The sequence below is a fragment of the Solanum dulcamara genome, chromosome 5 (genome assembly GCF_947179165.1).
Source record: "Solanum dulcamara chromosome 5, daSolDulc1.2, whole genome shotgun sequence".
Classification (NCBI taxonomy): Eukaryota; Viridiplantae; Streptophyta; class Magnoliopsida; order Solanales; family Solanaceae; genus Solanum; species Solanum dulcamara.
Window position 1 is genome coordinate 8,869,124 of NC_077241.1, and position 17,604 is coordinate 8,886,727.

Here is a 17,604-nt window from a genome sequence, read left to right on the forward strand (position 1 = left end):
TCTCAAAGATAAGTACAGACATCTCCGTACCGATCCTCAAGACTCTACTTAGACTCGGCTTGTATATACGTGAGACGTATGAACCAGAGGCTCTGATACCATTTATGTCACAACCCGAATTCAAGTGTAATGGCACTTATCTCAACCCACCGAGACAAGTCAGCCTAAAACTCAACGGAAAGTAAATGCGGAAAAAAAAGAAATAAATCCAAATTTAATTTAACCTAAATAAGTAAAACAAACTTAAACTCGCCTAAGATTGGTTTTCATGTGTACAAGCCACTAATACATTACCGAAATACGAAAGAAAATACAGTCACAATGTCTTTGTCTCTAGAATAGGACTAAAAAATATTAAAAGAGTAAGAGGTTTCCGCTAGATGGATGTAACAGCTACCTCAACACTCGAGATGATAGCCTCAGACATGATAGAGAACATAAAGAGATCAAGCAGGTCTGGGCTCACAACCTACACAAGTGTAGAAGCAAGGGGTGAGTACCAAACAACACGGTACTCAGCAAGTGGACAACTAAAACTAAGCAAAGCTCAATAGATACAAGTATTCCTGTCCTCCCAACCGAACCTCCTTAACTACAACCTGCATAAACCAGCCCAACTCTACACGTGTACAATAATAATAGTAATACAGTCCACGAATACTCATCAATAGTCTCATCAATGAATCATATCAAGTCAAATTCATCATATAAAGAGCAATAAGTGGTAAACACAAATTCACAAATATCAACAAAATGCGATGCAATACAATAAGATGATGCATGTCTGTCCTATCGGTACACATCTGCTGAATTACAGTCTGGAACCATGGGGGATATTTTTGTCCATGTAACTTGCCACGGAACGTGTGGCCCATCCCCTCAACATATATATCTTGCCACGGAGCGTGTGACCCGACCCCTTTTATTTTATAATACTTGCCACGGAGCGTATGGCCGGACCCCTTTGTTTCATAATACCTGCCACAAAGCGTGTGGCCCGACCTCTTTTGTTTTATATCATTTTCAGTCTCAACACAATATGTTAGAACCAATGCAATTAATTCATGTTCATATAATTTACGATAATAACATGACAACAACAATAATTTTTCCTATCAACATAGTCATTTCACATGTCCAAAATCACAACATATTAATTCCACCAAAACATGTCATTAGATCACCATTGTATACCCCTCATCTCAATTTTTACGGCCAATCATACAGTTAATAACCTAGTTTAATTCTCATCACTCCCCAGTACACATAACACAGAAATACAAGCATCTACAAGCTTAAACTGAGGTTTAGAAATTCACTTGCCTTAATTAATCAAGCAGTCACTCCGGAACTTGAGCCTTCCCTTTTCATTGGGCCTCTAAATCAACGTAATCTAGTCAAATAAATAATCACAATAAGATTTTCAAAACTAACAACACTCTTATTACCATATGTCTAGTCTAGACCCAAAAACTCACACAAATTTATAATAACGTTCCTAATCTTGATGCCACTTAACATTTCAACTCCCATATTTTCTGAATTTCAAGCCTAGGGTTAGGTTCTAATTTGCCCAATATTATAAATTTAATGGAATTCATAAAATATAATATACCTAATATTTAATTATCTATCTCAATATATCAAAATTTGGGAACTAACTCATTCGATGTCATTGAAGTCAAATATGAAATTTTCTTTCTGATTATGTTCATTGATGATAAAATAAACTCACATGTCAAATTTCAGCTAAAACGGATCGTTATTCAACCCCCAAATCAAGATTTTATATGAAGAACCCTAGAGTCATATTTTCTTATTTCAGCATTGTTTCTCCACCAATATACCCTAAAAATATGTTCATAATCACATAAAAATTTAATGAAAAGGATGAGAATAATTACCTAACGCTTTGGAATGAAAATCCTTATTTTTCTCTTCTCCTTTATTTTTCTTTTTCCGTTTCTTTTCTTTCTTCCTCCAATTTTTTTCTCTAGTGTTCGTCGGCGTCGGCGCTGTTCTCTTTTCTTTTCTTTTTTCGTTACATCTGATGGCATTAAGCCATCAAATTATATATATATAAATTATTTTTTTCCCTCTTCCAAACTAAATATGTATTAAAATTTACAAACCCTACTAACCTATTTTAATAAATATAAGAAAAGTAGTTAGGGTATTAAATAAATTAACACTTTAGACCATCAATTAAATTAATTATCTAAAATTATCCCTCAACTAATTAACCAAAGTTATCGAAAGGTTCAAAATTTTCAACTTAAATTTACGAAAAAGGGTCTTCTATGAAAGGAGGAGGACTCGTTCTCAAAATGACCTAACGGGTCATTACAAAGTTGTTTGAAGATGAGAGTTTGAGAGATTCTAGAAAGAAGACGGTGTTTGGCAAGACTCAAGATGATGCTCTTAACGCGGGCGGTGTGCTTAGTTTTAGAGGAAGGATTTATGTTCCCTAGGCCGATGACTTTATCCAAAAGCTGGTGACAGAGTCTCATGGTTTGCGATATTCTATTCATCTCGGTGTGACGGTGTGAACAAGATGTATAGAGACCTTATAGGCTTTATAGGGGGCCCGAAATAAAGAAAGACATAACTGAGTTGGTGGCTAAGTGTCAAAACTTCAATAGGTAAAGTATGATCATCATAGTTCTGCATGTTTACTTCAGATAATGTCGATTTATGAAGTTAAATAGGGGAAGCTTGCTATGGATTTTGTGGTAGGTATTCCTAAGACCTTGGGAAAGTTGACTCAATTTGGGTGGTTTTTGATAGACTGACTAAATCAGCCCACTTCATCCCAGTGAAAGTGGATCATAATGCTCAATAGTTGGCAAAGATATACGGTAAGGAGATAGTAAGGTTGCACAGGGTGCCTCTTTTTATCATCTCAGATCATGGTACTCATTTTGCTTCGAAGTTTTGGGGGAAATTGCATGAGGAGTTCGGCACTTAACTCACTTCCAGCACAACCTTTCATCCAAAGACTGATAGTTAGTCGAGAAGGACAATTCAGGTATTAGAAGACCTATTGAGGGTGTGTGTGATTGATTTTATGGGCCATTAAGATTAGTTCCTACCCTTGTGTGAGTTCTCTTATAATAACTGTTAGCCTCTAAGATTGACATGTCACCATTTGAAGTAGTTTTGGAAGGGAATGTTGATCGGCCATAGAAAGGTTAGAGGCTGGAGATGTGAAACCCTTGGGACTTGATCTAGTAAAGCATGCTCAAGATAAGATAAAGAGTAGACAAACTAAAAATTTAGCAGTCCAGAGTTGGCATAAGGAATATAAGGAACACATGGTAAGAGATATGACATTTTAGGCTAGTGAAAAGGTACTACAGAAAGTGTCACCCATAAAAAGGGTTATGAGGTTCGATAAGAAAGGCAAGCTTAGCCCATGCTATATTGGCCCATTTGTGATTCTTGATTATGGGGGGGCAACTGTATTATAGGCTGGCTCTACCGCTCAGCTTATCTGGAGTCCATCATTTGTTTTATATATCCATGTTTAAGAGGTACCATGGGGATAGAAATTATGGGATTTTGTCTTCCTAAACAAAGATCTCTAGTATGAAGAAGAATTGGTTGCAATTCTTGATCGTGATGTATGGAAGTTGAGTACTAAAGAGATAAAGTTAGTGAAAGTATAATGAAGTATCGGCCGGTCCTACCTAGGAACTAGAGAAGGACATACGAGATAAGTACCCTCTTCTTTTTGATTTAGGTAATATTCCACTCTTGTCTTAGCCCAATTTTTCTTGTTTGATCACTCGAAGACGAGTGATAGGTTGTAAGACCTCAAAAATTTGGAAAGTCCTAAAATAAGAAACAAAGAATAAAAATGCAGAAAAACTAGCACTAGGTGTCGACCACAGAAATCCATCACGGGCCATGGTACACACCACGCCCCGTGGTGAGACACTGTGGTGGCGATTTAGAGGCTCAGACCTGCAGGGAATAGACCTTGATGAGGGACCATGGATAGTGGTTAGCACCACGGGTTGTGAACCCTCTGTGGTGACCCCTCCCCAAATCTCTCAGGAAACATTCAAAGCCAAGAACCATGGATGACCACCATGGGCCGTTGTACTCTTCACGGATTGTGGTGTGCTTCCGTGGTGGTCACTCTATAGGCCTTCTGTAGGACTTGCACCAAGGCCACGTTTCATGGGCCGTGATGCCCTTCACGGACCATGAAGACCTCCATGAAGAAAGTTCATAGACCTACCCTGCAGACTTCCAAAAATATTTCCCCAAGTCATTCATCACGGGACATCACCACGGGCCTTGGTGAGCACCACGGACCGTGAAGGGTCCTTGTGAAGCCAGTTTGGTCAGTTTTTAAAAGGGGTATTTTGGTTTTTTTTGATGTATTTTATCATTGAAGTATGATCATTTTGGGGACTGAATTGACCTATCTAAAGCCCTAAACTATCCCCAAGCCTTCATTTTTACACTTAGAATCAAAACACAAATTTTTCTTCCTCTCAAAGTTCTCGCAAGGGTTTCAAGAAAAGCTAGAGTTTTCACTCCAAGGTTCTTCAAGTCTCCACTCTCAAAGTTTGCTTTAGGAAATTGTTTCCCTAAGGTATATGGGTGTAATTCATGGGTTATTCCACCCACGGAGCCCAAGTGATTTCTAAACTCAATATTTTAATTTTAAACAATGAAATCTTATGGGTTTTTACATGATGATTACAAATGCATAGATTATTGTCTATTTGAAGTTTATTTACCCATGACTCTCAATTTTATGAAATGAATGGTTTATCAAAGTTCCTATATGAAGGCATGAAAGTAACGTTAAAGTATATTGGTGGGTTGTTTTAAGATATTTTAATTAATACATTTCCATCATTCTCATGCGCCAGGATTTTTAAATGTATTTGAAGGTTGAATGAAGTGAACCCACCTAGTTTCATTATGTTGAAATGAAGTTGAATTGAAAGGTTTGAATCCAAAATAGAAGTTTATGAAAGAAAATGTTTATGATTAAATGGAGTCTTATGAAATGAAAGAATGATTTAATGATGATGAAGGGCTTCTCACACATTTGAATCAAATGAAATATTTTATTGAGCTATTCTAACATATGATGATTTGATGTCTAAAGTTATATTAATTCTTATGTTATTATGAAAATTCAAATTTTATTCCATGGGATTTGACCTAGCACCGAATGTAGCATGTAGATGGGGACTCGACCTAAGGGGTATTTAACTAAAGTATCATATTGCATTAGATATGCGCCAACATAGGAGACCTTGTAGGCTATTTAGGATAGTGGATCCATAAATAGCCATTAAAGTTGAAGTTACAGAAGTAATTAAAGTTGACGGAGTTCTATCCAGCAAGTAGTCTTTCCGTGCCAACATAGGTGTTATGTTGGATTCTATGTAATAGCTCGTATGGTCTTACATGTCAGTTACAACAGGTTAGCAGTTTGTTGCAACATGTGTCGTATCTGTTCCAACAAATAATGACATCTGTTTCAACAGATAGAGATCTGTTCCCATCTGTTGCAAAAAATATGTTATTTGTTGCAACATATCAGATATCTTTTGCAATTAATAGAATATTTGTTGCAACAAATTGTTAACTTGTTGCAACAAGCAACCCATTGTAACATATTGCTAACATATTACAACAGATTGTAAAAATAAGGACCAAAAAGAGAAAAAGAAGAAGAGCGTGAATGAAGAAGAAGAAGAAGAAAACTTTTTCAAATTTAAAAAGTGAGGGAGGACTTTTCAAAATTTATGCAATATTAATATAAACCCCAAACTCTTATTACTTTAATCAAGTTTACTTTTTATTTAATTTCATTTGACCAAATCAAAGTCACTAAAAACAAAACCAACACTTAAAAGACACCTTTTGTTCAATTATCGCATGTAATTGAGCACATGATTAAAGCATTATAAGTGAAAAAACCGCTCAAAATTATTGCAATATTAATATACACCCTAAAATTTTTAATTACTTTAATCAAATTTACTTTTTATTTAATCTCATTTGACCAAATCAAAGTCACTAAAAACAAAACCAACACTTAAAAACTCCTTTTGTTCAATTATCGCATGTAACATTGAGCACAAGATGATTAAAGCATTCAATTATAAGTGAAAAAACTGAAATGACAAAACTATACTTTAAGGACAAATTAATTGCAAGAACCACACATATTATCCGACACGTGTACTTCTAACATTTTATTCTAAGTAGAGTATTTCCTTTAGATAATCTTTTTGACATTTTTATTTTATTCCATTCCTAGTATTTTTTTTCTTAAAAATTACAAAATTCACTCTTTAGGATGTAGTTTTGTCTCATTTTCAATATCATTTTTTTTTATTAGTTTTTATTAAATTGGAATTGTTTTCCCCTGGAATTTCTCCTTAAACTATGGAGCACTTCAAAGTTTTCGTGAATCTCTTCCCTTGTGATTTTTCCATACCAGAGGAGGGTGTGGGTTTTACTGTGTATTGTGATGCTTCGAGAGTCGGCTTAGGTGGTGTGTTGATGCAAGAAGGGAGAGTGATTGTGTATGCTTCTAGACCATTGAAGACTCATGAGAAGAACTATCCTACCTATGACTTGGAGTTACCAATTGTAGTCTTTGTGCTAAAGTTGTGGTGTCACTACTTGTATGGTGTACATTATGAGGTCTTCATCGATCATAAGAGCCTTCAGTATACATTCAGTTAAAGGGATCTGAACTTGAGGCAACATAGATGGATTGAGTTGGTGAATGACTATACCATGACTATTTTGTATCACCTAGGGAAGACTAATGTAGTGGAGGATGCCTTGAATACAAAGTCCTCTAGTATAGGGAGACTTTCCTCGATTAAAATTGAGGAGCGACTGCTGGCAAGAGAAGTTTAGTGACTAGCCAAAAACCTTGTTCGGTTGCATATTTCGAAGGATGGTAGTGTTTTTGCCTTTGTTAAGGCTCAATCTCCCCTTATTGAGTAGATTGGAGAGAGGCAGTTTGATGATAAGAAGTTGTGTATTATTCGGGACAAGTTGTTGAGGGGTGAAATTAAGGAAGCAACACTTGATTTTGAGGGAGTGTTGAGGATTAGGAGTAGGATCTGTGTGCCTAAGATGGGTAAGTTGGTCAAATTGATCTTAGAGGAGGCCTATTGTTCGAGATATTCTATTCATTCGGGAGTGACCAAGATGTACCACAATCTGTGTTAGCACTATTGGTGCTGCGGTATAAAGAAAGACATCATTGGGTTTGTGGCTAGGTGCTTGACTTGCCAACAGGTCAAGTGTGAGCATCACTGGCCTGATGGTGTTTCAAAGGATGCCTGTTGTTTCTTGGAAGTGAGAGTGTATCACCATGGATTTCATGGTAGGTCTACCTACTATAATAAGTGGTTATAATAATATTTGGGTGGTTGTTTGTAGATTGACCAAGTCTGCCCATTTTGTTCAGATTAAGGTAAAGTACACGACTGAGAAGTTGGCTCAGATCTACATTAGTAAGATAGTTCAATTGCATGGGGTTCATGTTTTTATTGCTTCTAATCGAGGTTCACTCTTTACTTTGCACTTTTGGAGGGCACTACTACATGGTTGGGTACCCAGTTAGACATGATTACAACTTTTCACCCAGACGTATGTACAGTTTGAGTGGACCATTCAGATATTGGAGGACATGCTCCAGATATGTGATACCTATTAAGATTAACATTTGCGTTTAATAGAGTTTGCCTACAATAATAATTATCATTTTAACATTCAGATGGTCCTATTTAAGGCATTGTATGGTAGAAGGTTTAGATCTTCAATTGGTTGGTTCGATGTTGTTGAGGTAGATGTATTAGATATCGACTTTCTTAAAGATGCTATGGAGCATTTACATTTAATTTTGAGTTGGTTGTTGACAACCCAGAGATGATAGAAGAGTTATGTCAATATGAAACTCTGAGATTTCTAGTCTATGGAGGGTTATTGTGTTTGGATCAAGGTATCACCCATCAGCTGTTCACTCGATTTTTCATGTTTTCATGCTTTAGATGTATGTATCAGATAAGTCCCCTGTGATTTCACTTGATTTAATGGTGTTGGGTCCAGACTTGTCATTTGAGTAGGAGCCTATAACTATTTTGGATAGGCAAGTTCGAAAGCTAAGGACAAAGGAGATTGTTTCAGTGAAGATGTATTAGACGCACTGTCTAATTAGGGAGGCTACTTGGGAGGCAGAGTCTGACATGTGTGCTAGATATACTTATCTCTTCGAAGCTTTAGGTAATTTCTTTTACTTTATATTTTATGAATGGTTTTTAGTGGTGGATAATGACCCTGAAAGTCATTTTTGGAAAATTACCATTTTAACCCTCCTAGTAGTTGTTTCGAGTCATATTTGGTCAGTTTTGGAAATCGTTTGAAAATTTGTGATTTTTGGATGTTTTTGAGTTTTGGAGACTTTAAGTTATTAAAAGTGATTTTTCGTAACAGCAGCAGTTACGAGTCTCGAAATGGAATTCCTCCATTTTTATCAGCCTTGAAATGCAAGATTTGGTCTAAGAATGTTGTCATTTTTCTATTTTGGAGTCTTTATGTGGATTTGAGTCCTTGAGTTTCTAGTTTAAGTGAAATTAGGTTACAAGTTGAATTTGATCAATATTTGAAGTTCAGACACTCAAATTGGATTTTCGACGATTTCGTTAGATTTAAGGGATGATTTTAGTCTTAGAGAGGCCTTGATTGAATTTTAGGAGGTTTCAAGGGCAGTTTTGTCATGACCCAAACTAGGCCTTAGGCGCGACAGGACGATTAGAATTCCGAGAGACCCTAACCAAGCCACTTGACATATCATAAATGTGCATACATAAGGTAAATGAAACAATAAGACTAAATGGTAAATGCGGAATAAAAGTCTCAACATGAATATCTCAATGGGAGTATATCATCATAAAGGAAAACAAGGTAAAATCTCTGAGAATGGGACAACATAGACTCCATAACAATCTAACATTCCTCTACTAGTCTAGTCGGGCATAGGATAAGCTCCTAGCTCACCAACATAAGAAGTAAAAGTCATAAGGAACAATGGAAATCACAAATGTATCATCCTTGAATTATGAGGACTCACTAACAAGAGGAAAGTAGGCTCAATATCTAGCCACGAGCAGAGTATGTAAAGTGATCGTCGGACCCTACAGTAGGATATAGTGTAGGCAAAAGTATGCTATGCACTAAGTATGTGAGAAGCATGTATGAATAATGGTAATCAAACATAGTAAATATAAACATGTGATGCATGACCAATATTTTGAAAACATGAGTAAAACTCAAAAACATTTGAACATATCATATGGTCAATGCATCATAAAACATCATAAGATTTTATAACATAATATATAAATGTGGGATATTAACCTTAACTGACATAAAAGACCATGTGATCTATAACATGGAATCTGATGTAACTCCCACACCAAGAAGAGAGAGGCTACTTGCCAAAGTATACCATGTGCTATATGTGGATCCTTTAGCTAAGACATAAAGGAAAACCTATGGTGGCAAGGGCTGCTACTAGGTTTTCCTCGTGGATCCCCACCATAAAGTTTGCTCAGTGCTAAATTAATCCCAATGGAATACATAAAACATAGTCATTAGGAAAGGTAAATCAACCAACCCAACATCATGAAAATACATCATAAGACTAGCTCCTTGAAAACAATGATCGTAACTTGAACTTGTGGATACTTACCTTTCTAAGCATCCAAATTATCATATCTTGCATATTGTGAGAAAGTCTTTCACCATTCATGATTTTATACTTGAAAACATACTTGAATCATAATACATAACTTTCATTAATCATATATGAATCCTCGATCATAAATTCATGGTCTAAAATTCGAATTTCATAACATAGTGCATGTGTCATTTCAAAACTTATTGAAAACATGTAATTTAACTAAAATCATGCATGAATAGACTATTGGAATTAAGTAGAAGCATAATTGAATTGGCCCAATGTAATTTGATCAAAAATCCTAGAATTTATAGAATTGAAATTGATAGAGAAGAGAGAAAACTTTAGGACTCCATTGATGGAAAGGATTCATAGATGAATTCTCAACATACCTTGATAATCAAAGCCTTATAGTGGTGAAACTTGAAGAACGTTAAGATTGAAACCCTAGCTTTTCTTCCTTGAACTTGAGAGAGAATTTGGAGAAGATGAGTTGAAGAGATTTTTGAGAGATTGAGGGAATATGGTATATTTCAAGGCTAAAAGCGGTAATGGGGGTAAATTTTGATAGATTAAGGGAATAGGGTATATTTCAAGTCTAAAAGCGGTTACGGGGGTAGATATAGGTCCAAATTAACTTAGTTTAGGGGTTAAATGAGGGGGAAAAGTCAAAAATACTTCCTCTTAAAAAACTGCCAAGTGGACCTAAGACTGGACCTACGGGTTGTAGGTCCTTCGATGGGTCGCAGATACAGTGCTCCAAAAGTTGAGCTACTAGAATTGTACCTTTGAACCTATGATTCAAGTCTACGGGTCATTGATAAACTTACAGGTTGTAGATGTAATGCCCCGCAACTTCTAAGAAAAGATCCGTGTATGCATATAGGTCCTAACCTGATGACTTCTAAGTTGTACATATATCTTAAGGTTGTTTTCTAAGTATTTTAAGTGTATTGGATGTGTTTAGAGTTATAAGGAACCTCAAACGTCAAGCTAAGTTCAAAACATTTCTATTGGCTAAGTTTTTGCATGAGTTTATATAATGGTCAACTTCAAATGAGATATCTCTTAGTGTATAAGGAGTTAGGTGGACCATGATCTATCAAATTAAAGGCCTATGATGCTTCTTTCCAACATAGCCAAATTTGTATCATTTGGAGTTCGGAGTAGAAAGTTATGATTGTTTTATTGAAGCATGTCCGGATAGTTCTATTCGGCGAGCTCACCTTCCAATTTGGCGACTCGCCTAATGGCTTGGCGAATAGCCGATCTAGCTCACCAAATGGGTCTGAATACCTTCAAACTCTGAATATTTTGGGAATCTTATTCTCCCTTTTTACGACTCGCCGAATAGGTCGGCGAGGAGACCTCCAGTTCACCGATTTAGCCGATGGGATTTATTAAAAGGACATTTTCTTTGATTTTTATGGTTTTCTTACATTCCTAAAAGGGTATTCTTGATCTTTTACCCTCAATTAACTTTCCTAAGTCTATCTTATAGCCTAATAACCTCCCTATTCATGCCCAACCCTAAACAAAAATCAAATTCGCACGTTCTAAATTCTCTCAAGGAGGAAGAAGGGTTCTTCACCTTCAAGCCTTAGTTCAAGGTTTCAAGTCAGTATTTTTTTTCCATGTATGTAAGGCTTCAATAAGAGCATTATTTTCACTCTCATGCCTAAATATTTTTTATTATATTTTGAATTATATTTAAATATAGGGTTTTACCCAATCCTCCTCAATCTATGAGTTTTATGCAAAAGTTAGTTTTCATGAAAGATTTCTCAGGCATATCAATGAATTACTATAAACTACATATTGTATTTTATGATTATGATTCCCCAAGCATATGTCAATATTATTTATGAAGTTATGGAAGCTACTTTTGAGTATTTTCAAATTTAGCATGATTTTCTATGGTCTCTTATGCATTTATGACATTTAAACATGAAAGCAAGCATGATACAATTTTTGACCTTAGTCTCACTTTGGTTTAAGATATGACCTTTAAGCTTAGTCTCACATATGATCCAAATATATGGATAGTTTTAATTTATGAGCAATAATATGTATTTATGTTATTTTAGAAGGACTATTTAGTATCGAGTGGTTTTTAGGTATAAAGATTTCCGTCAGCGTCCGTGGACCTTTAGTAGCAATTTTTAAGTCCCATAAATATGTTCCATCGTAGGACTTGAGTATATCGTTTTGTCGGGAAACTCCATATGGCCTTGAGAGGCACAAACTAGCGGATCCATCTAGATAAAGTATGGTCCTATATCCTGGCAAGGTATAGGGCTGCCCTCCCAACTAGGTTACCTGTTGGACATTATGAGCTCACATGGTGTATGTTGGTAATAAGAAACTACCCAGCTATGCATTTTTACGATACATATGGTTATTTTAAGTATGTTATGTTATATATATGTTTATGAAAGATTTCTGAAATAGACTTATCTCTATATATGCTTTGGAAGAAGATTTTTAATGGTATTTACACATGAACTCCAATTGTTTTCTCTTTAAGTTCTCTCACTATGTATATGATTTTTGAAAACCTTATTTCACTATCCTCGTTATGATATTTTCATGATTATGTTAGTGTTCCTTACATACTCAGTATATTCCACGTACTGACATATACTTTCTCTGCGCTACATCCTTTTATGATGTAGATTTCGGTACTCGTTCTCTGAATCATGGTTAATGAGGTTGCATCAGTCCCAGTCATCATTTGGTGAGTCCTCCTTATTCAGGGACTTTATGGAGTAGTTTTAGTTAGCTTTTTAACTAAGTTATGGTAGCCGAAGGCCATGTCCCGACAAACTTATTTCTTTTGACTTAGATATTAGAGGTTTGTTTTAGTCATTATTTTTCTATCTTCATCGATATGTTATCTTTCTAATAAGATCTTTATGCATATATGCCACCTTCCGCTTAGTTTTCTTATGATATGCTTTGATTTATTATGCCAAGGGTTATCTTGGGACCACTCATGGTTCTAAGAATCGTATTTTGTCTAGGGTGTAGATTCGGATCGTGACAGTAGAAATAGTTCATTAAATACCCCAACACTTCGTCAAATTTCTAGAATTTCGGACCCACCTTACGAGCCCAATCTATGGTCCTATGGGTGTAGACACTGCTCCCCCTGCTAACTTTTCCAAGTCTTAGAATCCAAGTTTTTGAACTTTATCTACGCGTCCTTCCTATGGGTCGTAGAAAATCTTATGGTCTGTAGGAACCCCTTGTAGAGTGGGTTCATACTTAGTGAAATTTTCATTCCTCAAGACCTTTCCACGAGCCTTTCCTATAGCTCATCAAACCTTCTACGGATCATCAAAGTGACTCATTTCAAACTTTAAAATTTTTCCAAGTGCCTGGGCCTTCTACGATTGCCTTTCTACGACTCGTAGGACTTCCTATGAATCATAGGTTGGCTCATAAAATCCTGCACCAGATCAGGTTTTTCTTAAAAATTTTCTACAACATATTCCTTTATTTGTCCTTCCGACTTCCGGGGTCTTACAAGTTTTGTATTTTTGGGTGGAAGTTAGTTTATTACTACTAAAATGGGTTCTGGTTTAAGAAGACGTCAAATCCATATTCTGATGGTTATATTGAGTTTGGAACATCGAACTAAGTTAGGTAACATGTCTGATTTGTGTACATGGGATCCTAAATGAATGCTAAGGGTCTTTTCAATGAATTTTGTGTCTTGGTATAAGTTGTTGGTTTGTTGTATCTGATGCCTTCTTATTCACGTTTGTAGAGCTGGTGACAGCGCTCGTAAAAGGTTATGTGTGGAGACCTATGCATTTGTAGAGGCTTGACTGCGATCGTAGAGGGTTAGGCTATTGATCTTTGCATTTGCGGGAATCAATCCGCGATCACGGAGAGTGGGGGATTTTGACCTTCCCATATGCTGAAGGAGGGTACGCATTCGCGAAGGGTTGCTGAGGGTTGGCCTCCGCATTTGCAAGCCTCAAGATGCAATTGCGGAGAAGAAACGATCGATAGTAAATAAAATTTTCTAAAATAGGGTTTTTCCCCATTTCACCCTTTTTGAGCTTTGGGAACTCTTGGGAGGCGATTTCAAAAGGGGTTTTCAAGATAAATCATTTGGTTAAATGCTTGTCACCTGAACCTTTTTTTTCCATTACTTAATTATGATTTTTAACATCCAATTCTTGATTTTGAATTTCAAAGTTTGGAAAATTTTCAAGAACTCAAATATTTTTGATAAATGGTAGTTAAAGGCTGATATTAGCTCATTTTTCAATGGAGTTTTCACTATTGGATTCCAAAATCTTTGGGTGACGTAATTTATACAAATTTCAAGATTTAATCCTAGTTTTTTGGATTTGGTTTTTGGGACAATTTGACCCCGAGTTCAAAAATTATTGATATGGTTTTGTTGATTTCAAATTCTTATTGTGATTCAATATTTGAATAGAGTGTATTGATTTGGAGATCCATCGAAGAGGGAAAGCTCACGTGTTAGGTTGATTGTATTTGCTTGAGGTAAGTGGACTTCTTGACCCTTTGTTAAGCATATAGAATCTTATATTTCCTTATTGTGCGAGATTGAGAGAAATGGAATTGGATGAAAGGTTTGATATATTTTGTGTATTGTTGTATATTGAATAAATCCTGATAATTATAAAGTATGGTAAAAGAAGGGACTTGTTGATAACTTGATATATGATACCTTTTGAATGATGTTATATATTTATTCATGATGTTGTATTGAGATTGAATGTATTGGGTTGATTTTCTAAGGTTACGTTCCTCTCTTGATCATATGCACTTATCTATTTGCATTGATGCTATATTACTGTTGTGATGATGATTTGTGAGGTGAGATGAAATAAAGAATGGGCAACACGTCTGCGGTAAATTCATATTGAGAGGAAATAGAGAACGTACCACGTCCGTGGTGGATTCACATTGACAGAGAATAGGGATCCGGCCACATGGTTGTGGCTGGTGCATGGACTGAAGAGTCCCTCATGAGTCTGGACTGTGATTCAGTGGGTGTGTATCTCTAGGATAGACATGCATCATTTTATATGACATTGCACTTCATCTTTGTATTCTGATAATTAGGAATGGTGTTATGGTTTGTGATTATTGAATTATTGGAGACTGTGGTGATAGTTGTACATATATATGTATGTGTATGTTGAGGTGCAAGTTGTGATGTACTTTTTGTGTTCTGTTGTATTGAGTGAGATATATTAGATTGGGCTGATTTCTATGTAGGTTGTAGTTGTAGAGGTTTGGATCTATTGTGATAGGATACATGTGTTCTATATTGCTTTACTTAGAGGTAGTCGTTTACATACTAGTAACGTATTATTTGGTAGTCACTCTCTTGCTTCTACTCTGGTGTAGGTTAGGAGTATGGACCATCGTGATTACTCATTCTTCTCTTCTACATCTAAGGCTTATTGTGGAGAGTTGTGAGGTAGCTGCTTATCATCTTGGCGGACACCTCTTACTCCTTTATTATTTTCTTGTTATGTTCTAGAAATAATGATATTGAGATTTGTATTTATTTTGAATATATTGTATTATATTAAAGGCTTGTACACATGAGAATAAGATTTTGGGGGTTATATTTGATTTATGTTATGTTATCCGCATTATTGAAACTGTATTAGTGTTTAATTTCATTTTTATTTCCACATTTTCCTATTTTTGTTGGATTTTAGGCTGACTTGTTTTGGTAGGATAAGACAAGTGCCATCACGTCTGTTTTCTGGTCATGACATCATTATAAGAAAGATTTTCTCACCTATAAATATTGATGATCTTACTTTTTTTGAGTAGAGAATTCTTATTAGTTGAATGGAGATGTTCTTTTTGTGGAGCTTTGGACTCAACTCTTATCTAAAGTATGTTGAGTTGTACTTTGTGATTAGGTTGTTGTATCCTGAAGGGGATAAGTTAAGAGGACTACTACTAGATCGGTGAAAACATTTGCTGCAGTGGACTTAAATCTCCTTAAAGAGAGCAAGATATCCTCGCCTCAGCCTGACAAGATTTAATTTTCTTCACTATAATTTTAGTTGCAATTTGTAATCTGTAATTTTCACCAACAATTTTAAGGAGATATCAATTGCAATAATTGATTAATCCACAGATGTCAAGATTGTAGATCTTAGCAATCCATTTCAATTCAATTTTAACCATTTCAAAAAGATAGAAGGGTAAAGTACTTTTCTACTTTAAGTCTTCTCAATGTTTTTTATGTGCTAACTGAGGAGAATCCTAACAAAGGAGATGACACACCCATGAATGAGGATGAATTTATTTCTCTTCAAGAGAAAGTGAAAAAGTATGATGATGATTCCTATAAGTGTCGGTATTATCTTCTTAATTGTCTATATGATAATCTTTATGATTATTATGATAGAACTTACTCTAAAAATTTTTTTGGAAAGAATTGAAGAGTAAGTATGATACCGAAGAGGCCGGAGGAAAAAAATATACAGCTAATAGATATTTTCATTTCTTAATGGTGGATGACAAATTAGTGGTAGACCAAGACTTTATCATGATAGTTGGAGAGCTCAAGTTCGTGGAGATCAAAATTGGAGATAACCTTATTATTTGTGGCATAGTAGATAAACTTCCACCTTCTTCAAAGGAATTTCAATAAACTATGCGCCACAAACAAAAGGAAACCTCTCTTGAGATATTGATAATGAAAATTCGTATGAAAGAGGAGCAAGAGGCAATGATGCACTTTTACAATAAGAAGAGAGCAACATCACAACGAAGGTAAATTTAATTACGTCAAATAATGCTACTCCTGGTTTTTTACAAAAATACTTCTATGTAGCCTAAGAAGAAATTCTCCCAATAAAAATAATGGAGAAAATAACAAAGTACAAAATCAACAAGATAATGGATCGTGCTTTGTTGTGGCAAGAGTGGACATATTGCTCGATTTTGCAAATTTTGAAAATGTGCTCCTCATTCCATTGTTTATTATTTTAGGGAAATTATTAATCAACTTCTACTTTCACCCTAGTATAACATGGCCTAGTCTAATTTCTTGTAGTCAAATTAACCTGTAGTTGTTTATCCATTGTTGTAGCCATGCAAAAGTTGATTCTTTGACAAAATAATTAGGAAATAGGTCTGAGAATGAAATCCACGCTATAGATGTTGTTTCTTCGTCCCGATTTTAAGAAAATAGATCCTTCTTCAATTTTCTCATAAGGTATGCCCAATTCATGTATGTAATATAGAAAGCGAGTTTTGAAAGCAAATTAACATGGTCTTCTAATAGAGAAGGCCTAATCAACACATATCTATTTTGCAGTAGACCTATATTACATTCACCTTTCAATTCACATTGCTTCAACATTAATCTACAAAGTTCTTTAATACTAGACCAAATATAAAAAACTTCCCCACTAACGCTTATTGGATGTTTTCTTTAACAATCATGCTTCTTATCATCACCTCCTCCTCCTCCCAGACTATATTAGATTCTCCATTCAAGTGCAGAATAGGTTATATTTCATTAGAATTAGTGTGGTTAATATGGGTGTGGTAGATCAATTCAAAGATGGTGCATATGTAGTTTAAAAGTTAAATTTTAGTCATGATTAATGATTATGGTACTGGTTGATGCTGAACAATCTCACCATGAGGTTGTTTAGTGGCTGAAGTGGCCATGATCTTATTGGAAAATCTTAAAAAGTTTATTAGAGATGGCAGCCCAGATTTCTGACTAGATAGCGTTTTCTTCTCCTAACTCAAAACTGGGACATTGTTTTTTGAGTTTTAGTTAATTCTCAATATAATATAAATGACATTATTGTTTAGGGATTGAATCACAAAATTCTTTA